Source organism: Schistocerca americana, chromosome 4 (assembly GCF_021461395.2).
Source record: "Schistocerca americana isolate TAMUIC-IGC-003095 chromosome 4, iqSchAmer2.1, whole genome shotgun sequence".
NCBI classification, from domain to species: Eukaryota; Metazoa; Arthropoda; class Insecta; order Orthoptera; family Acrididae; genus Schistocerca; species Schistocerca americana.
Window position 1 is genome coordinate 246,127,480 of NC_060122.1, and position 24,995 is coordinate 246,152,474.

Consider the following 24,995-nt stretch of genomic DNA (forward strand, 5'->3'; position numbering starts at 1 on the left):
TCCTTGGTATACATAATTTCTGCTTTCTCCTCTTTCAATGTGTAGTTTCCTATTTTTCTAGTTATTGTTTGATCTTTTCAACTCATCCTTCAAAAACTTTTTATGGAAGCCTTTTAACAACTTGCACTCACATACCTTTGCAAATATCAGTACAGTGTGCACAACATTCTTAGCACCTTTAATCTGAGAGTGCCTTTACTGCTATATTGAATTTTCCATTGCATCTTTACAGTTCAAAAAGTGACTTCAATCTAATTTCAAACTGCAGGAACAAGTGCAAAAGACACGTGAAGTGGGCAGTTGTAGTGAAGGCACCTCTGTACTAAAATTTAGTTAGTTATCAACCAATAACGTTAGCTGTGTAGGAGCATTGTCTTGCAGCAACCTCCAGATTTCCCTTCTCTGTTTTACTGACATTTCATATTGTGTTACAGTGGCAGTAGAGGATGTCCACAGCACCTTTCTTGCATATTTGCCTGCTGGAATGAATTTGTGACACCTTTATAAACAAAGCTATATTCAACAGCAGTTTTCTTTCTTTTTTCTACTTAAAAGCTTTACGTCCTTGGAGATGCACTAGTATTCAGTTCAGTGGACGGAAATTTTGCTCAGGAATCCAGATCGCTAGTTTTTTGGCCAGTCTCAAGGGTATCATTAGAAAGTTGCATTATTCATCAGGTGAATTGTGAGCATTGTCACTGAGCTTCCTTTTGTTCAGTTTTGTTCAAGTGGTAATATTTTTGGAACTAAAACTTATCCATGTTGAAAACATTGTGCATTATGAAACTTCCTGGCAAATTATTCAAATCCAGCAACTTGCCTTTCCCAGGCAATGGTTTTACTGACCACATTGGTCAACTTGCTGGCAGTGGATGAGCATTTTAATGCAAATCTGTTTCCTTGGAGTGTTTCGCGGCAGCATGTCTGAATAAAATCTTCTCGTTTTTCAAGTCGCATCAGTTATAATAAAATTCTCAAGCATGCGATGGCCATCTCCACCGTCGAAAGACTGGTGTGTGTATATACACACACACACACACACACACACACACACACACACACACACACACACACACCTCCCTCCCCTCAGTTACCAAACTGATGATTCCTTGATGCAACGAGATTTGTCATATCAGTCAGTCCCTTCTTTTAGTCCTGTTTTGTCATCATCCATTATTTTGCTGCCAAAATGTCAAAACTCACCAACTAATTTTAGTGTCTCATTTCCTAATCTAATTCCTTCAGCATCACCTGATTTAATTTGACCAAACTGCACAACCAAATGCATGTAGAAGCAGAAATGTTTCGGGAAGAAGAGAAAGAGGAAGGAGAAGAAAAAGTATCATTCCATTACCCTCATTTTATTTTTGTTGATATTCCCTTTATCACCTATTTTCAGGACACTATCCATTGTATTTAACAGATCGTTCAAGTCCTTTGATGTCTCTGACAGAATTACATAGTCATTGGCAAACCTCAGAGTTTTTATTTTCGTCTTCCTGAACTTTAATTCCCTCTCCAAATGTGAACTTGGTTTCCTTTACTGCTTCCTGAATGTAGTGATGGAATAACATCGAGGATAGGTTGCAAATGTGTCTCACTCCCTTTTCAACCACTGCTCCGCTTTGATGTCCCTCAGCTCTTATTACTACTGTCTGGTTTGTATAAAAGATAACCTTTTGCACCCTGTATTTTATCTCTGCTGACTTCAGTGATTAGAAGTCAGTCAGAATTATAAAAAGCTCCTCCAGGTCTACAAATGCTGTATATGTATGTTTACCTTTTTTAACCTGTTTTCTAGGCTAAATTTTAGAGTCAGTACAGCCACCGGCATTCCTGCATTTCTTCAGAAACTAGACTGACCTTCGGGTTCTACATGTTATTTCCATGGTTCTGTAAATTAGTCATGTCAGTATTTTGCAGTTCATTAAAATACCAAACATGGGAGCATATATCCTAATTGTCCATGGAAAAACTGAAGAACTTTGATATTTTTTATTTTATTTTATTGCACATCTGCTTGTATGTTGTGCATAGTGTATCAATTTTCTTTTTAACCTCTTCCTATGTAATATATGGCTGGGAAAGATTTGACAAACATGCCATTTTGGTAATTGCCACTACTATTTTGTTTTTACCCTTGATCATAGTTTCCATCATTGTGGAAATTCATGATGCAGGGAACTAAATTTTAATGAAACAATTTTTCACTAAACATATGTGGTGGAACAGCAACACAAACAACAATCGCCATCTTGTCAAATTTTCTGCCACTTAAAACTTATGTCAAACAGCATCACACATTTGGCAAAAATTGTAAAATTTGACAAAATGTTTGATTGTTTCAGGGCCCTTAAATCTGAATGTCTGGACAGGGTACCTTACTCTCTGTTTCTACAAATCTATTTCAGCTTAGAGATGCAACAAATGCTTGAAATGCAGAAACTTGTGTAATTTGTTGGAAAGGGCATTATATTGCCAACTTTGTTATTTCAAAATGTTTTTGGTTTCATAGGTACCTTCATGGTATCTTTTGGGAGAATTTTGACCTTTTTTTCCCCTAAAATATTGAATCACTAACTCTCACATTGTGTTTTGCAGATAACAGCATGGAGGAGAGCCTCAAGAGATTTGGAATATGTCAGGAAATATATTTCTAAAGAAATTATGGTTGGCTGTTGGTTTATGGGACATGTCCCAATGTGTTCTTTTGATTAGTATGTCAACACTGAAAATGTTCCCTCGAATTTTCACATATTCAACTACATCTTTTCTTTATGTTTCCTTGTGAGTTGTGTAGAAATGATACTTGATGTTTGTGAAGATGAACACAATTGAAATATATCAGCCCTCTACACCAGATTTGACCGCGCCAGATGCTGAGCTTTCATTGCTCTTGTAGTTTACTGTGAAACTCCCCATTTGGCCATCGTGCAGGACAGTGGAGCTTACTCCTTTGTTTGGATCCCTGCAACAACAGCCGGAAGCAGTGTCACGACCAAAGATGGGGGTCACTTTGCTATCAGGAGGTCGAACAGGGAGTAGGGGTGATTGATACTGTTGAGTGCCGGGGTGGTAATGAAACATCATTCAATTAACAATCATTTGTAGGTGAGAGTTTTACAATCATTCCATCTTCTTTGTGACGCAACCTGGCAGCGACTGTGCAGAGTCCTCATTGCTTGAAAGCATGAGGTGGCATGTCAGTGCCCAGAGAAGAATTTGCTGAAAACAGGTCCTCCATTGCCTGTGGTCAGTGCTGAAGCCTCATCGCAGGAGGATGCGGCAACTGTGCGTCCCCACAGCCTTACATGGCTATGGATTACCATCAGAGCCTCGAATCGTTTGATGAGTGAACCTGTGCTTCGGCTCGGTCCCTGAAACCTGCATACCCCTGTTGTCGGTTGTCAAGATGATGTGTAGGCAGGAGACCAGCAGCACCAAGGGCAGCCTGAGTTGCGGTCTCAGCACACAGCCAGTAAAGTGATACGTGTACTGCTCCAGTAGTGGTGACACAGGCATCTGGTGCCTAAGTTGAACAGCTTGCCATTTGGGCAGTTCGTTTCTTCATCCATGGAAGATCAACTCAGCCCCCATCCTCAGCCAGTCACCATTGTGACCAGCTGGACTGCAGCTTAGAGGTCCCCTCCACGGTCGGATGGCAGTGGACTTCAAGTTAGCAGCTGCTTGTAAACACTTGTTAAATTTACCAGAGTATCCTGCAACTTAACACAGTTGGTCTTCCATTGTTATCCCAAATGCAGATGGGATGGTCTAACTCTAAGAATAAGCTTGAGGAGAACAGGTTTTGTAGCAGGCGATGATATGATCCCCCCCCCCCCCCCCCCCCCCCCCCCCCGCCTCCACTCCCAAGCAGTGCTGATCAAACATGCTAAATGTGCTCTCTGTTCTGAGCCCGATAGTGCTCTCAGCTGCTCTGGTGTTTAACTTCAAGTTTCAGAGTTTTTCCTTGGGCAAAGCTTGCATCCTGAGTGAAGTTACTGTATTTAGCCTTGTTGCAGTAGCACATCCTGTCTGTTCCATACTGTTATTGAAGTGCTGAATCAGTTGTTCTTGGCTTCTCTCTTGCATGGTCTGTTGAAACATGGTCATAGCTTGTTTATACTTCAGGCCCCCATGTTGAAATTTGCTTATGACACGATTGCCTATCTGGCAGACATGTGCCAGTTGACTGTCTCCATTGGTCTTAACAAAATTTTAGTCCTGCACTAACTTACTATTCTACTGTGCAACAGCGTAAAAAGGAAAGCTTGTCAAGTGTATATGGCTTTCGTATCTATTGCTGAATATATGAGGGTCATTCCATAAGCCATGGCAACTATGGTATATCTCGTAATATTGCGACAACTTAGGATTTCCACAATGCGCATTGAATCGGTAAAGCAGTGTGTATCTGAATATCAACAAAAATAGGATTCCAGTACAGGAGGTCATGGCAAAGGTTGAAATGAAACAGATTCATTGGAACTCTGTGTAAAGTTATAGTGCAGAAGTACAAATGGAATAAAAATGAACCAAAATCATTTACTGTCCCCAGTGCATCCACACAATGTTGTTAATGTTGGGGAAGACATTGAATGCCATTTGGATTTTCATCAATGTGTGCCACTTGTAGCCAAAATGCCATGAGGATAACTGCCCTGTTTGCAAAGCACCTCCCACACAAAGGCTTCTTCAGTTGTGTAATGAGGTCAAAGTCAAATGAAGTGACATTTGGTGATTATGGTGAGTGGGGGAGGACATCTCACACTGACTGATACACACAATTATTGATGGTGCCCACAGTGTGGGCTGTAGCATTATTCATGGAGTATGATTGCACTATTCAGTGGCGGTGGATGTTTTCGCTGAAGTGTGCATCACAGATGGTTCATCAGAAAGTTGCAGCAGTGTTGGGTATTGACACTCTAGAATACTGTGGCTGTATCACCCACAGTTGCTTGTAGTTCCACATGGCACTGAGTAATAGCGTTTCTGTCAGTGAGAAAGGCAATTTTCATGTATGCTTGCTGCTCCATTCTGCTTACATCCATCTTTTAACATGTTCAAGCCCGCACCGAATATTTCAGGTGCTGGTACTGAGCCATTCTCGCATGCAGTCACAATCTGTCATTTGGTCAGTGTGCTGTTTGCTGTAGGCTTTGCCCTGGCTTATGGAATGACCTTCATATAATTGGGTGTTACTATGTAGAGTTATGTGTAGGCTATTGTGTAAAAATTCTGAATTAGGATAAGCTAATGTGTGTGTGAGTTGTTATGGCAGAAGACCATATTACTGCCGATCCCATGAATACCCTTTCTTTATTTTTATTTAAGAGTCATCAAGTATGGAAAACAAATGATCACATGTACCAAGAAATTTCAGGGAAAAAATCTATACACTGAGAAACTTTAAGTCTCACAAGTGATTACCTAATTCTAGTTCAACATGGTTTATTTTTGCACATTGAATAAACTTGAGAAATTATTGGGATTCACCATGAAATTTGTGCTGATTTTGTGGAATATAGAAACTGAAAGTGCGGCAGTCACAGTAGAACTATAAAGTGTCTGTGTCAGTCATTAATTTTTCTGTGAGAGAGGAGAAAAAATAGTTTTATAGCTGACCTTGAATCTAGTCCTGATCAATGCTTTGGAGCAGTGTAAATACAAAAAAAATGCAAGTACAATAAAATGTGAAAAATGCAATAAAACATGGCAGAGAAATGTAATGGTGAGGTGCCAGAGGGAAGGAAAATCTGATAGCTTAAGGGAGACGCAAAGTACAAGAAATGGTTATTAATAATGGAGTAACAGTCGAGATTATAAACAGTTTTTTACACATTTGATGTCGTACTGTGGGTTGTAGCCACAGGCTATTTTTGGTGATGGTGCTAATAGTATTACATTGGTTAGAGAGTAAGGTTTGTGGAAGAGGAAGTTGAATGGAAATTGCGTTCTGTAATTGACAGATTAAATCACATTTAGAGAACACAGAGGGAGTAAAAATGCATTTTTATCAATTTCATTGTGGAAGATGATTACATTTGTATGAGCTGTAGCCAAAGTGCACCAAGGACAAGAAAATTATGTCCATAGCTTTGCCATGCCTTCGTATTTTTAAAATTGTATCTCAGGCTCATAACGTACCCATATACAGTTTTCTTCGAGCACGTCATACCGGATAATTCGTGGGAAACGTATGCTTACAACGACTCTGTCGTGTAACTTCTGACATGAGGCGGCCTGAACCGCTTGAGCAAGGTCATGGTTTCAGTGGAGCTACCTAGCGGACAGAGGCCGAACTACAACAGACACTCAGTGACGTCACGACAAACACGCGAAGTGTTGGGTGTACATGGCACCAGCAGTTTTGTGTACGTTTCACGATGTGTTCGTTTTCGTTCTGTGGTATAAGTGACGAATATATCTCAAGTGTACGTGTGAGTGACTCGTTTTCGTGGAATAGTTCACGTGATTCTGCAGCTGTGTCGTCGTGTCATTAAGGAAATACGTGTTCTGCCAAAATTTTCTGGATATCACTGAAGTCTGGTAAGTATAGAATAATTTTCATCTTATTGTGTTTAACATTCGACGCAAACAACAGCATCATGCAGTAGTTTCTCAAATTTCTTTGTTATAGCTATTTTTTTAGAAAACAGTTACTGTCACAGGACATTCTGTTCATTTATTCGGCCTTGGCAAACATCGCTTTGCAATTACGTAATGAGGTCGCGCCAAAAACAAACCAGACGTTAAACGTTTTTGTTCCCAGTGATTAATTTTGCAGACAAAATGTTCCCGGAATTCAATAGAGTTCGGTTTACAGTGTATCACTGTGCTAGGCGCACGAGTTCAACGAAGTATCGTGCCAGTGTAATTTCTTGTTAATTCATGTAAATGTCTGTGTCATGTTTTCGAATGCGATAAGAATACTGCATCGAACAACATATCATCAGTTTCTAACAGACTGGTGCCGAAAAAATGATTTACATTTTCACACAAAACGCGAACATCTGGTACTGTCAGAACAACTACGAAAACAGTGTATCGCCAGCATAGTTGCGTCGATTGTAAGGAATAGCTATTGTTTAATTATGTTTCTGGGTATAAGACAGGTTAGAGCTATAAAACTGTCTACGATTATACCTTACGAAAACTATTGCTGAAAAGTATTCAGTAATCCCAAATCGTTGATATAATGTGAGGACAAACACAGGTGTTAAGAGTGGAATAAATTATATAGTGCGGTTTTTCACGAATCGAAATTGAAAACACTTCATCGTATTATGATTACCTCCATTTCACAAACAAGGTTACTTTGCATTTGATAACTAAAAAAGAAATCGGTTCAGAGAAAATGTGTTTGTGACATGTGGGTCGTATTTTGACATTTCAACAGCTGCATATTGAGAGGCAAAGGCCATTGTTGGAGAAATGAATACAGTTTAAGTTATATTGCCGTAGTTATTTCCCTATATTGCTATTTATTGGACAAGAGCCTACGATGGTGCAGCTTTGCGCTATAATTATTAAAGAGCGATTTTTTCAGTGGGCGCAGAGGATAAACAAGCGTGTGTTATGATGTGCCGTGTCTTTGAATAGAAGATTTTTTTGTCATCTGCGGCGCTTTTCTGCCGTGATACACATGCAGGCAAAACTTTTTCTTTGATGGTTTCAAGTTGAACAAATCAAGTTTCGGACGATTGGAGACGCGAGTTACATTCCTTTCTCTGACGTTTCGTACGTTTACGTAGACTTTCTGTCACGTCGTAACAGCAGTTTTCTGAGCGATGGTAAATATTTAAAAGTTGCTGGGTAATTTAGATGTGGCAGTGTTGTCTATTTTGATATAGATATCATCTAAATGCTGGCAACCGCATTCTGACACAAAAAGCGAACGTTGGCTATACTGACGCTTGCACAGCTATTCTTGGCAGCGGATCAGAGGACGTTTCACGCCATACGATAAGACGGTACCCAGCACGTAGTCTGATGTGAAGCTTCTAGATGAAATTCATCAGTCTATTGAATGACACTGACCCTACACCAAACGAAAGTACGCGCTCTTTAAGGCTGACTCATCGCGTGGGGAATGATGGGTACGAAGGAATAGGTATAAATCCTGAAATTCACTTGAATGAAGCCTCGCGCTAAGTGCCAACTTCTAGCGCTGGTATATTTCCCCGGCAGACATGCAGTGCCAAGAAATGCTATTGAGGAAACTATCGTTGTATAGAAAATACTCAATTACAAATAAAGTATCCTTGTATACAGAGGTATAGGCTGGTGCATGAGCCAGCGAAATTTGAGAATTGACAGATCACACTACGTCACAAGAACTTTCAAACCGGGATTCTCTTACGATGGCGTGCAGCATCAAGCAAACTGAAGGAAGTAATTCATTTCGCGCAAAGTTCGTTACAGTGCCACCCCTTTCTTCCTCCTAACACTTGACGATCCCCCCGAGGCAAATTTGTGATAGCTAGGTGACAAAGTGGCAAACACGTTCTGTTAGTTGCAGTGACATTTAGTAACGACTCTGGACATTTCCCTTATCTCTAGTTGTTAATGAATGATACGACTATCATTAGATATAAATAACGAACTGAGATAATATGTTTAAATCATGTTTGTTCAAAATATGAGGGCATGCTGAAAAGTAACGCCTCCGAACTTTTCATGTGAAAACTATATAAATAAAACAAACTCTGTTAACATTCTACATCATTATTCTTCATGGGTACGTATTTATTTCTCAACATAGTCACTCTGGTAACTAACACATTTCTCCCGACGAGAGACGAGTTTGTTGGTACTGCCACTGTAGAATGTTTGACTTGGTGACGGAGCCACAACCTCACCTCTGCTTGCACTGCTTCATTACTATCAGAGGGGAGTCCTCGTAGGTGTTCTTTAACTTTTGGAAACGTATGAAAACCGGATGGGTCAATGTCGGGGTTGTATGGAGGATGATCGATGACATTACTATCAGAGGGGAGTCCTCGTAGGTGTTCTTTAACTTTTGGAAACGTATGAAAACCGGATGGGTCAATGTCGGGGTTGTATGGAGGATGATCGATGACAGTGAACCCAAGTTGCCTGATTGTTGCAGATGTCGCAGCTCTCGTGTGTAGTGTGGCATTCTCATTGTTAAGGAAAGGGTTTTCCATGTGTAGACGAACTCTTCGGATTCGAAACTCAATTACATCATGCTGTTTCACACGCACCGACGTAATTACGTTACATACAGCCATGGTACTCGCGTCAATTAGGAGCTCTCTAGCGTTAGGTGTCATGAAAAATAAAGATGTAGAATATTAACGTTTTATTTAAACAGATTTAAGAGATTTCACATAAAAATTGCGGTGGCGTTACTTTTGAGCACGCCCTCGTAAATCATCGTTAGATTTACGCGAAATTTAAATCTGCCCCATCGTGCAAGTTGCACAGACACGGTGTAATGTAAGTACGTTTCATCTACTTCGTGACCTCGGCAGGCTGTTCTAAAGCCCAGGATTCCTCTCAGCAAGAGTCACAGAGATTTGATGTTGGAGTACAGGCACGGCCAGTCTGAGAATTTATAATTTGCCTCTCCTCACTCGTAAACTTTTACCCACGTCAGTTTTGTCTACTAATTGTGACACACGCTGTACACAAATCGCGCACTGTTGCACCAAGCGGCTGCTACTAATTGTGATACATCCTGTACGAAGTCTACACTTGTGACACCTTTGTCGCCCCCAAGCCATGGGCCTTAAACCAGACCTGGATACAGGGAATTCAAGTAGGCTAGCGACAAGTTCGTAGATGCTTCTGAACACCTGAATTCATTGCAGCAATTGTGAGAGCCGTATCAAGCAAGTAATTGCTCCGCCAAAACGGTAAGTCTGAAGGTAAAAAACTGTGCAGATGTCACGTACGAGGGCAGCATAAACTCAAAGGATCACCAATTTTGTTCATCTTTCGTACTACTGTAGCACACACTTAGATGTAACAAATGCTGCTCTAGTACGACGCACCTCTCAAGCGCCACCGAGAAATGGTTTTACAAGTTTGTCGGGGGTAGAAAATTCTAAATTCTTAGGTGTGCAAATTGATGAAAACTTAAACTGGAAGATCCATATAGGCAGCAGACCTGGTACAACATTTAGGTTCGGCTACTTTTGCCATAAGAATAATTGTAGTCTCCGAGGATACAGAAGTTGAGTAAGTTAACTTGTTTTAATTCATTTGTGTGTTGCGGGATAATATTCTGGGGTATCTTTTCATGGTAGGGAAAAATATTCCAGGAACAAAAGAAAATAATTATAGAATTATATGTGGAATTCATAGCCTTACATCTCGGAGGCATCTCTTTAAACACATGGGAATATTAACCACAGCCTCACAGCACATTTATACGCTTACGATTTTTTTTTTATCAACAATCAATCTGAGCTTGAGACTAACAGCGATATTCACAGATACAACACTAGAAGAAGATATAATCTGCATGAACCTTTAATGAATCTAACTTCGACACATGGTCGTCCCCAGAAATTTGTCATGGGCCAGAAGGTTGGGGGCAGATCAAAACTGCCATTTTTGCACAAGTTATATATCTGTATAGTGAGCAAGTAGTAAAGGAAACAAAAGAAAAATTTGGAGTAGGAATTAAAATCCATGGAGAAGAAATAAAAACTTTGAGGTTCACCGATGACATTGTAATTATGTCAGAGACAGTAAAGGAACAGGAAGAGCAGTTGAACAGAATGGACAGTGTCTTGAAAGGAGAATATAAGATGAACATCAACAAAAGCAAAACAAGGATAATGGAATGTAGTTGAATTAAGTCGGGTGATACCGAGGGAATTAGATAAGGAAATGAGACACTTAAACTAGTAGATGAGTTTTGCTATTTTGGGAGCAAAATAACTGATGATGGCTGAAGCAGAGAGGATATAAAATGTAGACTGCCAATGGCAAGGAAAGTGTTTCTGAAGAAGAGAAATTTGTCAACATCGAGTATAGATTTAACTACCAGGAAGTCTTTCCTGAAAAGATTTGTGTGGAAGTGAAACATGGACGTTAAATAGTTTAGACAAGAAGAGAATAGAGGCTTTCGAAATGTGGTGCTACAGAAGAATGCTGAAGATTAGATGAATGGATCATGTAACTAATGAGGAGGTACTGAATAGAATTGGGGAGAAGAGGAATTTGTGGCACAACTTGACTAGAAGAAGGGATCGGTTGGTAGGACATGTTCTGAGGCACCAAGGGATCATCGATTTAGTATTGGAGGGCAGCGTGTGGGGTAAAAATCGTAGAGGGAGATCAAGAGATGAATACACTAAGCAGTTTCAGAAGGATGTAGGCTGCAGTAGGTACTGGGAGATGATGAAGCTTACACAGGATAGAGTAGCATGGAGAGCTGCATCAAACCAGTCTCAGGACTGAAGATCACAACAACAGCATATAGCAACTGCAATTTTCGCGTCGCATAATTCGACACTGGACTCGTACACGAGTGAGGTACAAGGTTCTGCCAGGTCCTGTGGTTTAATTGTACTTGGATTTCCAGGGATGTTTCCTTTAACGAGCCACAGCCGCTTCTTCCTCCATTCATTTCCAAATGAGCTAATGATCTCTCTCGAAAGACATCGTCTAAACGTCGAACAACATTTTTGTACCGTCGTTGGAAAAACCGTTATCAGTGTAACTGCGGATCGTGGACTGCCAGCTGGATTAATTTGTGGTTAGGCACTTGATTTATGTACCGACAAAAAAAAAAGAAAAAAAAATTAGCATGATGCACTCCCAAATAATAAAGAAATAGAGTAAATCAAGTATCGTTGTATTGACCATGTTGTTACTGAAGAAAATGGAAAATCGTAAGAATAACCTTTCACACTTTTAGTTCCCTAGCTGCTTCAATGTTTTTACATATTGAGGACGTTCAGTGTGTCGTTCATGTTCAGCCAAATAACTCCCGTGTTTTACTGGCGAAAACCATTGGATCATCTTTGTGCAACGAAGACCACAATCACAGTAAAGGTTTTCGCGGCCATAATCACCGTGTATTTGACGTAGACTGCTGGACAAATGGCTCATTCAGACTTTCCAGTGTATTACCGTCTTCGCCAATACTCATTCGTGTTGCTGCTGCAAATTTTCTGTGATATATTCACTTTCCATTAGGTCGTCATGTTGATCGTTGCTTATCTCTTTGAATGCAACAAAAAATTTCCTTGGTCCATCTTCTATGTATTCGTCTTCCTATTAATTCTCACATAACTAATGAGGAGGTATTGAATAGAATTGGGGAGAAGAGGAGTTTCTGGCACAACTTGACTAGAAGAAGGGATCGGTTGGTAGGGCATGTTCTGAGGCATCAAGGGATCACCAATTTAGTACTGGAGGGCAGCGTGGAGGGTAAAAATCGTAGAGGGAGACCAAGATATGAATACGCTGAGCAGATTCAGAAGGATGTAGAGTGCAGTAGGTACCGGGAGATGAAGAAGCTTGCACGGGATAGAGTAGCATGGAGAGGTGCATCAAACCAGTCTCAGGACTGAAGACAACAACAATAATTAATTCTCAACACGGATCTCTTCACTGTTCGACGAGTCATCAGTTTTTAAATGCCATAAGTCAAATCAGGTAGAACCCACTGATTTTCAACTTTTTGTGTCAGAAACTTCGGCAACTAGTATCTACTCTGTACTCTATATAGTTTACCAAAATTATTCTAATCCATTTTTACTCTTGGAGTCGTTTGCTACAAGTACGGAATCCCGTCAACCGGTTGTACGACTCCATTGTGGATGTATACTACACACATCAAAAAAAGTTTTGCATCACCTCAAATCCGAGAGTTCCGGAACCTGTACAGAAAACTGGAATAGAGATCAACATAAACATCGTTTCCGCCCTTTTTATTGCTCATGAAAACCACACATTGCATGTTGTACCACCTTACAGCAAGATCTTCATAGGTAGTGGTCCAGATTGCTGTACACACCGGTACATCGAGCACCCAGTAGCACGTCCTCTTGCATTGGTGCAAGCCTGTATTCGTCGTGGCATACTATTCCCAAGTTCATCAAGGCATTGTTGGTCCAGATTGTTCCACTCCTCAACGGCTATTCGGCGTAGATCCCTCAGAGTGGTTGGTGGGTCACTTCGTCCATATACAGCCATTTTCTATCTATCCCAGGCATTTTGTATAGGGTTCATGTCTGAAGAACTGTAGGCCACTCTAGTCGAGCGATGTCGTTATCCTGAAGGAAGTCATTCACAAAATGTGCACGATGAGGGCGTGAACTGTCGTCCAAGACAAATGCCTCTCCAATATGCTGCCGATATGGTTGCACTATCGGACGGAGGAGGGCATTCACGTATCGTACAGCCGTTATGGCGCCTTCATTGACGACTAGCGGCGTACATCGGCCCCACATAATGCCGCCCCAAAACATCAGGGAACTTCCACCTTCCTGCACTCGATGGACAATGTTTCTAAGGCGTTCAACCTCACCGGGCTGCCTCCAAACACGTCTCCGACGATTGTGTGGTTGAAAGCATATGCGACACTCATCGGTGGAGAGAACGTGATGCCAATCCTGACCGGCCCATTCCGCATGTTCTTGGGGCCATCTGTACCGCGCTGCATGGTGTCGTGGTTGCAAAGATGGACGTCTGGAGTGCAGTTGCGCATCATGCAGCCTATTGCACACAGTTTGAGTCGTAACACGACGTCCTGTGGCTGCACGAAAAGTATTATTCAACATGGTGGCGTTGCTGTCAGTGTCCCTCCGAGACATAATCCGTAGTTAGCGGTCATCCACTGCAATACTAGCCCTGGGGCGGCCTGAGCGAAGTATGTCATCGACAGTTCTTGTCTATCTCTATCTCCTCCATGTCCAAACAACATCGCATTGGTTTACTCCGAGACGCCTGGACACTTCCCTTATTGAGAACCCTTCCTGGCACAAAGTAACAATGCGGACGCGATCGAACCGCGGTATTGAGCGTCTAGACATGGTTGAACTACAGACAACACGAGCCGTGTACCTCCTTCCTGGTGGAATGATTGGAACTGATCGGCTGTCGGGCCCCATCCGTCCGATAGGCGCTGCTCATGCATGGTTGTTTACATCTTTGGGCGGGTTTAGTGACATCTCTGTGCAGTCAAAGGGACTGTGTCTGTGCTACAGTATCCACAGTCAACGTCTCTCTTGAGGAGTTCTGGGAACCAGGGTGATTCAAAACTTTTTTTGGTGCGTGTATTAACTTTTGTTTGCGTTGTTTATAAATTACTAACTGATAAACCCGACACTGTTCGGGTATTCATTTTGCCAATTTTCTATTCGAAACGAAAACAAAATTTGAAATTATGAACCAGTCGTACAAATAAATGCATAATGTACGTATGTATAAGTGCAGCTGCTTCGTATGTCTACGAAGCGATTTTGTAAACGTCTCTATGGCAACTTCTCTTCCTAGGTATAAAGACAGTTATTGCCGTCGCAGTTGAAAGCGCTGGCAGGTGTTGGGGATTTCCTTAAGTTGTCTTGTTAGCAGTAAAGAATAAATATATTAAAACATCATGATATGGCATGTTTTCACGCATCTCAGTGTTTTTGACGTCATATCTCCTGAATTTTGTGTGGTACCACGATATAATTTTCTAGGTGCATTTAGCGGCATATGTGGATACTCTCTGCGAAATTTATTCCGAATACAGTTAGTAGGAGATAGGTAATAAATTTAAACGTCATGCATGATGCAACAGTTTTTCACGCATCTCATTTTTTATGACGTCCTATTTCCTGAACGATGGTGGTTCTCACCTCCACAACGATTGTTGCTTGACCAAGACTGGTTGAAATACACTCCTGGAAATGGAAAAAAGAACACATTGACACCGGTGTGTCAGACCCACCATACTTGCTCCGGACACTGCGAGAGGGCTGTACAAGCAATGATCACACGCACGGCACAGCGGACACACCAGGAACCGCGGTGTTGGCCGTCGAATGGCGCTAGCTGCGCAGCATTTGTGCACCGCCGCCGTCAGTGTCAGCCAGTTTGCCGTGGCATACAGAGCTCCATCGCAGTCTTTAACACTGGCAGCATGCCGCGACAGCGTGGACGTGAACCGTGTGTGCAGTTGACGGACTTTGAGCGAGGGCGTATAGTGGGCAAGCGGGAGGCCGGGTGGACGTACCGCCGAATTGCTCAACACGTGGGGCGTGAGGTCTCCACAGTACATCGATGTTGTCGCCAGTGGTCGGCGGAAGGTGCACGTGCCCGTCGACCTGGGACCGGACCGCAGCGACGCACGGATGCACGCCAAGACCGTAGGATCCTACGCAGTGCCGTAGGGGACCGCACCGCCACTTCCCAGCAAATTAGGGACACTGTTGCCCCTGGGGTATCGGCGAGGACCATTCGCAACCGTCTCCATGAAGCTGGGCTACGGTCCCGCACACCGTTAGGCCGTCTTCCGCTCACGCTCCAACATCGTGCAGCCCGCCTCCAGTGGTGTCGCGACAGGCGTGAATGGAGGGACGAATGGAGACGTGTCGTCTTCAGCGATGAGAGTCGCTTCTGCCTTGGTGCCAATGATGGTCGTATGCGTGTTTGGCGCCGTGCAGGTGAGCGCCACAATCAGGACTGCATACGACCGAGGCACACAGGGCCAACACCCGGCATCATGGTGTGGGGAGCGATCTCCTACACTGGCCGTACACCACTGGTGATCGTCGAGGGGACACTGAATAGTGCACGGTACATCCAAACCGTCATCGAACCCATCGTTCTACCATTCCTAGACCGGCAAGGGAACTTGCTGTTCCAACAGGACAATGCACGTCCGCATGTATCCCGTGCCACCCAACATGCTCTAGAAGGTGTAAGTCAACTACCCTGGCCAGCAAGATCTCCGGATCTGTCCCCCATTGAGCATGTTTGGGACTGGATGAAGCGTCGTCTCACGCGGTCTGCACGTCCAGCACGAACGCTGGTCCAACTGAGGCGCCAGGTGGAAATGGCATGGCAAGCCGTTCCACAGGACTACATCCAGCATCTCTACGATCGTCTCCATGGGAGAATAGCAGCCTGCATTGCTGCGAAAGGTGGATATACACTGTACTAGTGCCGACATTGTGCATGCTCTGTTGCCTGTGTCTATGTGCCTGTGGTTCTGTCAGTGTGATCATGTGATGTATCTGACCCCAGGAATGTGTCAATAAAGTTTCCCCTTCCTGGGACAATGAATTCACGGTGTTCTTATTTCAATTTCCAGGAGTGTAGGTGTAGTTGTTTAGGAGGCGATGTGGAACATACATACACACACACACACACAGACATTTATATGTATGGATTTTGGTCTTATTTGTGTTAACTTTTGTTCTCCTTCTAATCTGCTTTACTATGTTCTTCCGTACATTGTTAAACCTGTAATGATATGGTGACATTTTAGTTTCTCAAATTTGCGGTATGCTTTAAAGCTTCAGGTTGATTAGTCAAGCAAAGGTAGAGACGGACTACTCACGCGCCCTTCCCATAACGGTAACCACTGGGAACTGTTGCATCAACCTAGCACCAGAAAACTGTGCTGGATGACTGTAGGAGAGCCTAGTGATCAAAACGTAACAGCCATTGATATGTTTTTTCAAAGACCTATCGAATAAAACGGCGGGAGCACAATAACATGGATTGTAAGGAACAGCAGTGTACAGGATTAACACCGAGTATTAAGCCAGGTTTACCGCAGCGAACATTAGCGAACGAGCATTCACTGTGGTGTAACAGCATTCGGCCTTGTTCGGTTCGCATACCCAGGTGCTCGTGTTCGGCTGATTGCCTGTATCTCAGCGAACCATAAAACGAATCGTCCATAGCGCAGAGGGTATTCGTCTTTTGTTTGCACGCGAAATACTGTTGTTAATGGCTTGAGTTGAATGAACAACGTAGTGGTCAGAACAGAATGTAATATTGCTAATACGGTGTTTCACAGTTCCTATTACAGGCTTCTAGGGGTTGTAGAACGCTTACCTGGAAATGCACCGTTTGAAGAACGGACCACTTTCAAATTTCCCGCTTCACGGCACATACACAAATTGAGAGGCCGCCGCCTTCGGCCGCTTTCGTAATTACGATATCACATACCGCCACACCGTACTACTTTTGCCCAACTACAACAACGGCTGCGAGAAACTAGTACGTTCGCAACTAAAGCCCGTTTTACACGGGCGACTTTCTGGTCAAAATCGGCTACTCGAAGGTTGTGCTCTTTTCTTGCCTGCCGTGTAAATCAGCAACCAACCACGACCCGAGCATGTGTATGACGTCAGTAATCTAGGGATTGTGACGATTGTAGAGTTCTAAATTTCCGATGATGCACACTGCTGTTTCATGGACTATAGCTGTTGTGGCGTAAAGTTAAGCGCCGGCACGCCAGTCGGGAACGATAGAGCAGAGAGGGCTGTGACAAGACGTCAGCCAATCGCACGTTGACCGACCCCTCTCCAGGACGACAACGCAACAACAGCGGCCCCGATACGAAGAGGACATAACGCCGCGCGGGACTGGTCGCGGCCCAGTCGAACAGCAAGCAGCCTCAAGACTAACGAGTAGCATAGAAGCATCAAAGCTCAATACTTCGCTTGAACCCTCTGTGTCTCAGACTTTGGAATTGTTGTGCAGAAGAAACTTAATTATTTCGTATGTCACTTGCGACACATTGGTGTAACACAAAGTTAAGTATTATAATTGCTCGTTTTGTAATAAAACTCATTAATAAGATTTATTTGAATGTTGTCTAGCAATTCCAGAAAGCAGGTTTCCTAGACACCCCATATTGACGACTAGGCAGGTTTTAACAATAGTGGCGTCTGCTAACATGGGAAATAATACACTGTTCTGATCGATCTCATTCCTATTACAGAAAATGATTTTGTGTTTTCATATCTTCTTAATCTTTATTATGTTGTTAGCTTTGTTTTCGTGGCACACTGAAAAGTTACACAACTTCTTGGCATTTTTCCGTACTCGTCCAACAAGAGACAAAATATGTGAAAGTAAAAATTACTTACGTTTTACAGAGAAAAAACCTAGACTATGCACAAATAAGAATGTAAATAGATAAACGTGCTTTAATCAATATTAGTTCAACAGTGAAAAAGTCAGAATTATTAGGTATGAAAAATAATTTTCGTTGTTATTTGGCATTTAGCAAGAAAACAAGATACAAAGAATAGAGCACAAAAGCCGCTATTTACTGCGTTCTATAAATTGGCCGACGTGTTTGCAAATGCATATTTTTTTGAGCTAATAAGTGTATATATTCTGAAATGATTGGATGGTTCTGTTCCTATTCTTTTAGTTCTCAGGAGCGCGAACAATTTACCCCACGACTGTTGGCAAAAACTTCCAGTGCTCTTATCAATAATAAATACTATTGTCATTGCTTCTTCCTAAACTTTATTGCTATATTTCGATTTTTCCGTAAAAACGTCGTTTTCACTATCCAGATGCAAAATAGTACAGCAGTCCACTCTCAACACCGGCAATTTTGGCCCTGACGTGTAAACGAAAATGACCACTCAATACAGACAACACTAAGTACGGGAATAAAACGCCAGAGGCGTTGCAGTAGACACACTTGTTTCTAATGGTCAATTGAGACAAGAACGTCGAACGTGTAAAAGGGCTGATTAGTGGTGCTCCAAGGACGTGCCGCAGTCTTGACTTAAGAGACGATGTGCTTCGTCGTGTAGAAGACGACGAGTACTCGGAACATTGGTGATGCGATGGTCTCCTGTAAATCACAAAGGTCGGAGCTCATTATTCAAATGGTACATTTCCAAACGTGGATGCCTTATCAGAACTTTATCTACTAAGCCCACTCCACAACTCCTGTAACAGGAATTGTGAAGTGCCCTGTAGAAGAATATAGGAGCTTGTAGGAAACAACAAATCAACAGCACGAAATGTCGAACAAAAAGAAATATGTTTGGTAGAAAGCTGCCGAACCACTCAAAGGTCCGACTGGGGAGATGGCAAAGACAATAAATTCATTATTTGCTTTCATCAGGTGGGAGCGCAATGAAGATGCACAAGCCATTGTATTTCTTTTTAATAAAAATGAACAGCACGAGAAATTTCGATGAAAAGAAACGAAAACGAATCTGTATTCATTTTGTTGGCTAATGTAAAATTGAAAATATACGAAAGAACTGACCATTCGTGGCTTACGCTCAAAGCTGCTGCCAGTACATTAGAGATGTATCACTGTTATTTGTGATATAACAACTAAATAAATAAAAATCGTTTTCCCATCGGTCACAGCGTCTCTCTTCAAGAAACTACGTAGCAGATTTCATCAAGCCATACGCATATTTTACAATACAGTACTCGTAAATCATTAATATTATTTTTAATTTAATTAAATCGCTCAGTTCTTTGCGCATGTCACTGCAGACATCACGAAATGTCTGAAATGTAACAGCTCTTGAAATTCAAAATAATTACTAACTTAATTGTCTCCAGCTTCTAAGCAGAAGAATGTATTTCTCGTCAGTAATTAGTGACCTACTTTTAAATTTCCACTCTAAATTGCTATAAGAAGCCAGCACAAAACGTCACCGACATATGTACAAAATTTTGGAAAAATGCGAAGCAAGGCTGGAACTGCAATCCAGTGATAACGTCTCATATTTGCCTGAAAATCCAGACACCACGCCATTTTGCTTGTTTGGTCAAAACTAGCGCGCTCACCAGGCGAAATAATCATTTGTGCGAATCATAATTGTGCATCGCGACTCTAACCAATATTATGTCGAGTGAAACCTGTGAATAGCCCGATCAAAATTACTTGATAGTTGACACTTCACGCATTGTAGCTGGTTTCCACCAATCAGAGCAGTGAACGTCATGCCCGAACCGTTCACCGTTGCCAAAATGCCAATTAATTCACTTCTATTTCCTTGTTGGGCTTTCTTTCTTGCTTGCTTGATATGTTTGGACCTGTAATCCTGTGTCTGGCCCTTTTATTTCGTATTTCATCACACATGATAACTGCACCAAAAACAACACACACACACACACACGACGATGCTAACGAAATACACACGTTTCATACACAGAGTTAGCCAAACACTACTGAATCCTTTCGACAAGACGCGATTCAGCGTCATTTATATAGTTATTGCAATCACACAGATCGGGTTACACTACATAAGCTCGCACGATATTGCTTGAAGATGAATTTTTAAAGGTTGTCAATTAAACGTTGCGACTGGGACACAAAAGTCATAGATACGACAGCTTTCTGCAGTATAATGACATATCGTAGTAGTTAGTGTATTAACTGAAGAATAGAAGGTCGAAGGTAAAATGCTGCGAGACCTTTTATTTTTCTGAATGTAAAAAAACTTCGATTATCATTTTTATTCACTGTTTCGGTTTAAACGTAATATTTTTATTTCTAATACTTTGCTGCGTCATTTTCATCATCATATGGCCTTTTTGTTTGCTCTTATTTTTCTTCCTATCATTCTTTTTTCATCTGGAATCTGCTTGTGTCGCCTATAATCTGCAACTGAATGCCAGCCAGGACTGCTCATCGGTTGGTGACGCGACATCCCGTGTAGCCAGTGTGAGGACAGGTAACCAGTGACAGCGAGAAATCCGTTTCCTTTTACCGTTAAAACTTAAATTTTGCTGCGGAAGATGGCTATGCGAACAAACACATTATGAAATTTTCGTGTCTTGAGTTTGCTCGTAGAAGTTAGCCTTAAATGTCGTCAACAGAGCGATCGTGATTGTAGTTCTGCGCAGATTGTTGATCGCCGTTTTTTTTCGTATCCATTACGCATCACGAGGCTGTAGTTAGATTAGGACATGAGTTTAAATTCAGGGCTACAAAACCGTCGTCTGCCGTCATTCAGTCATTGGTCACTTAAAACCAGGTTTCGACAGAGCATCTCGCATGTCTGTCATACTTCGCGGTGGCTGCTTCCAACGTTGCTTCGCGTTCCACGTTAGCAGCATTTGAGAAGTGATTCGTCGTGTATGTGTGTCGCCTATAACCTAGCAGTAGCGTGGAGCGCATGAGGCAAGAGACAGACGTCAGCTATCAAGTAAGTTTAATCGGTCTATAGTGATTATTGGGTCCAAAAAATAAATACAGCAGTAACACAGCGTTCTTAGGGTTGGCATGCTATGTTCTTTCTTTTTCGTGTTATCTTCTGTTAGCTCCAGTATAAACGCTTGGTCAGAGTTGCAAGCGAAGGGTAGCGAACACGGCAAATTATGTACGAATGCTAGTTCGCTTGTGTTCGCTTCCAGTCGCTCCGAAGTAAACGAGGTTTTCAAAGGCAGCATGGTCGCCCCTAATCGTCGTTTGTATATGCACACGCCAGTAACTACGTCCGACGTCAGTGTGATAAAGAAAATAAATTAAAAAAACGCGTTGGTGATATAACTCGCATCGTGCTACAATGCAGGAATTTAGAAAGCAACGAATACCACATATCGGTAACACCAAAAACATTAGTTGATTCCGAATACAACTCAGAGACAGAACCGTTGGACCAACCGGACCAGCCCCGTCTCCTCGGGTATTACAGTAGATCCTGAACGAGAGAACAGAGACTGAGGTATTAGCGCAGCTTGTCTGTGTGTTGTTATCAATAAACTTTGTAAGTAGGCTGTTTATGTTTTCTCTATGTAAGTAGGCTGTTTAGGTTTTTTTATTGGTAACGCCACCTCTGTATGAAAATCACTGGCTGTGCTGTGTGCAGTCTGTGGCTAGTTTGCATTGTTGTCTGCCATTGTAGTGTTGGGCAACGGCAGCTGGATGTGAACAGCGCGTAGCGTTGCGCAGTTGGAGGTGAGCCGCTAGCAGTGGTGGATGTGGAGAGAGAGATGGCGGAGTTTTGAAATTTGTCATGAACTGCTATATTTATATATGATGATATCAAGGTAAATACATTGTTTGTTCTCTATTACTATCTTTCATTTGCTAACTATCCCTATCAGTAGTTAGTGCCTTCAGTAGTTTGAATCTTTTATTTAGCTGGCAGTAGTGGCGCTCGCTGTATTGCAGTAGCTTGAGCGGCGAAGATTTTTGTGAGGTAAGTGATTTGTGAAAGGTATAGTTTAATGTTAGTCAGGGCCATTCTTTTGTAGGGAATTTTGAAAGTCAGATTGCGTTGCGCTAAAAATATTTTATGTCAGGTTAAGCACAGTCGTGTATAAATTGTTCAAAGGGGACGTTTCAACTTTTCTCTTGTGATGTTGGTACTCGTTGCACAGTAAAATCACTCAGGTGTCAAGTTGCTCTGTGGACTACTCCCTTTTAAAGAGTTTTTAAAAGCGGTCACGTTGTATGTGCTTCGTTCAAACCGTAAAGCATGATGCCATGGAACTATTATGTTGGGCAAAAAGAATTTTTAAATTTATTTTCATATTTTTTCCAGAAACTTATGTTTCCATCATCAGTGCTGGATTATGTGTCATACCACATATAAGAATTACCACTATTAATTCCCGGAAAAGATCAATCTGCGCGTGGTCCATACTCAGCTATGTTATAACTGCAATGCAGTAGCCCTTATATGTGGTATAAAGACTTTCTGGCGCATCATGCGGCATTGATAATGGAATCATTAGTTTCTGGTATCAGTATTCCTATAAATTTATAGGAGTTCGATCTTGTTTCCCTATAAGATGGGATATGGTGTATGTCCAGTAGCAAATAACCTTCTCAAGTAACTTCTGCAAGCACGTACAGAGGTGTTTACTTGCATAAGTTTACTTCTGCATGTCTCTTGAACAAAGTGATTTTAGAAAATTGCAGTACTTGTAGAAGTGTTTCCACTATAGTCACATGGTAAGATAGACATTTGGAAGTTTACGATGTCATGCTTAAAAACCAGAGCAGCCGTCATCGTTGTTGCATTATTTATTGGAGAAAAATCGCCACAGAACACAAGCAGTTAGGAAAAAAGAAATGTTTTGGTAAATAAGTGGATACAGAGGCGTACATAAGTTATCAAGAACAACCCGCCTTTGTGGCCGAGGTCACTAACACGCTTGTGCGGTGGCGCTCGACCCAGGGGTAAGCCAGTGTGAATCCTGGTGGAGCAAAAAGTTTTCATTGCCGGAATTTGGCCGACAAGAGATGTGGAGGTGGTGGCGTAAAGTTCTCGCTCACCAGACTTTGCGCCAATGTCCTGGTTTAAATGCCAAACCTCCCTACGGTGTCTCTTGAAGAGAGTGCATGTTACACTGATGATAGTGATATCGCCAGTCGGACGGGGACGTTAAGCTTGACGGCCCCCTTGGTGCTATTCGTGAGGAGTGGGCTATGTGCTGGCGCCGTATTTCAGCGTCTCCCTTCTCTCATCCATCATCGTTCAACACCAACATTCCTCTACAGACTCGCACACAACACGTAAGTGTAGTATTTTTGGAGCCTGCTGCAAAATAACTAAAGACAGAACTACACTCGGAAGACTCCGCTCAGATTGAAAGCTTTCTGAGAACGTCGTATTCAGGTTTCGAACGCCTGTTGTCTGTTGTGGAATGAAATACTCGAAAACAGGATACTGAAATGTGGCAGGCAGTATTTACTATTTTTTAACAAATGTAATACGTGTGTGTTTACGCTAACATTAAAAAATGAACTAAAATTTAAAGACGTCTGTACCGCATTTCTACTTCCCCTTCTGAGGAAAAGGTAATCGGTAAATTCATTTCACACTTCCGTGTCTGATGGTGACCAATTATACAGGGTGTTCGTTAGTTCCCGTTGCAAACTTCCAGGCCTTGTAGTGGGCGGAGTGAGTGCATAATATGTCCAGAAATGTCATCCAACGACTTTACAGAGGGTGAAAGTTACAGGCACCGTCGCCTGTAAATGTATGTACGAGGGTTGGAACTTTAATTTATTTACACTTCATACAAATTAGATACGTGTTTCCATGTTTTACTGACCTACAAAGTAGTCACTAGCATTGTGTATAAGCCGTTGCCAGCGATGTGGAAGTCGTAGGATGCTCTTAGCAGTGCCAGTTGTGTTGACAGTTCGAGCGGCGCGGTCTCTTGCCCGACGAATTTGTAGCAGTTCCGAAGCGAATGTCGTGAAGTGTTTCCTTCAGTTTAGAAATCGAGTTGAACTCACGAGGACTTAGGGGACTGCACTAGGTGGTATACCACTTAGCAGCCCCATCAGTGAAACAAATCAGTAACAGCTTGCACTGTACGTGCTTCAGCACTGTCCTGCAAAATGATGGTCAGGTCCTGCAGGAAGCGTCATCATTTCTGTCTCTGAGCTGGTCGTAGGTTGTGTCCCAAAATGAACAGCATAGAGACAGAAGTGATCACACTTTCTGCAGGACCTGGCCATCATTTTGCAGGACAATGCTCAAGCACGTACAGTGCAAGCTGTTACTGATTTGTTTGACTGATGGGACTGCTAAGTGCTATACCGCCTACTCCAGTCCCCTGACTTAAGCCCTGGTGAGTTCAACTCGATTTCTGAACGTACGCGCCGCTTCGTCACGTAGAAGAGAATCCACCGACGTGTACTCAAAACACTGCTCATGTGATGGTCTCCTGTAGATCACAAAGATCAGAGCTCATTATCCAAGCGGTACATTTTCAAACATGGGTACCATAGCAAAACTGATACATTTGTTTGAGCACGTCTATCTTTGCGCCGTTCTCCTTTTCGACGCTGACATTTTTGTACCGGTACTAAACATACAAAACTTCTGCAAGTTTGAGAAAAACTTTCAACAACTGGCAAGTTAGGCAAGTATTTGCAGGAAGATGCAAGAAACTCTTTCCACTAACTTGCACGCGACTAGCAAGTTTACTTGCAAGTACGCACACGCCTTTATACAGCTGCGGACCCGACACAAGCTTCCACCACGTCGAAACGCATCAAGATAAAAGTCTTGGTTGTGAACGGGTTATTGACGAAAGATATTCATCTAAAG

General features: G+C 42.3%; 1 protein-coding gene across 1 annotated transcript in view; it reads left to right on the forward strand.

Annotated features, from left to right (window-relative positions):
* Positions 1–6,306: 6,306 nt before the first annotated feature.
* The window catches only part of LOC124613225 (protein cycle), a 996,167-nt gene continuing 977,478 nt past the window's right edge, over positions 6,307–24,995 (forward strand). The window contains exon 1 of the mRNA XM_047141899.1: positions 6,307–6,552. The gene's annotated coding sequence lies outside the window, so the exon portion shown is untranslated. The remainder of the gene's footprint in view (positions 6,553–24,995) is intronic.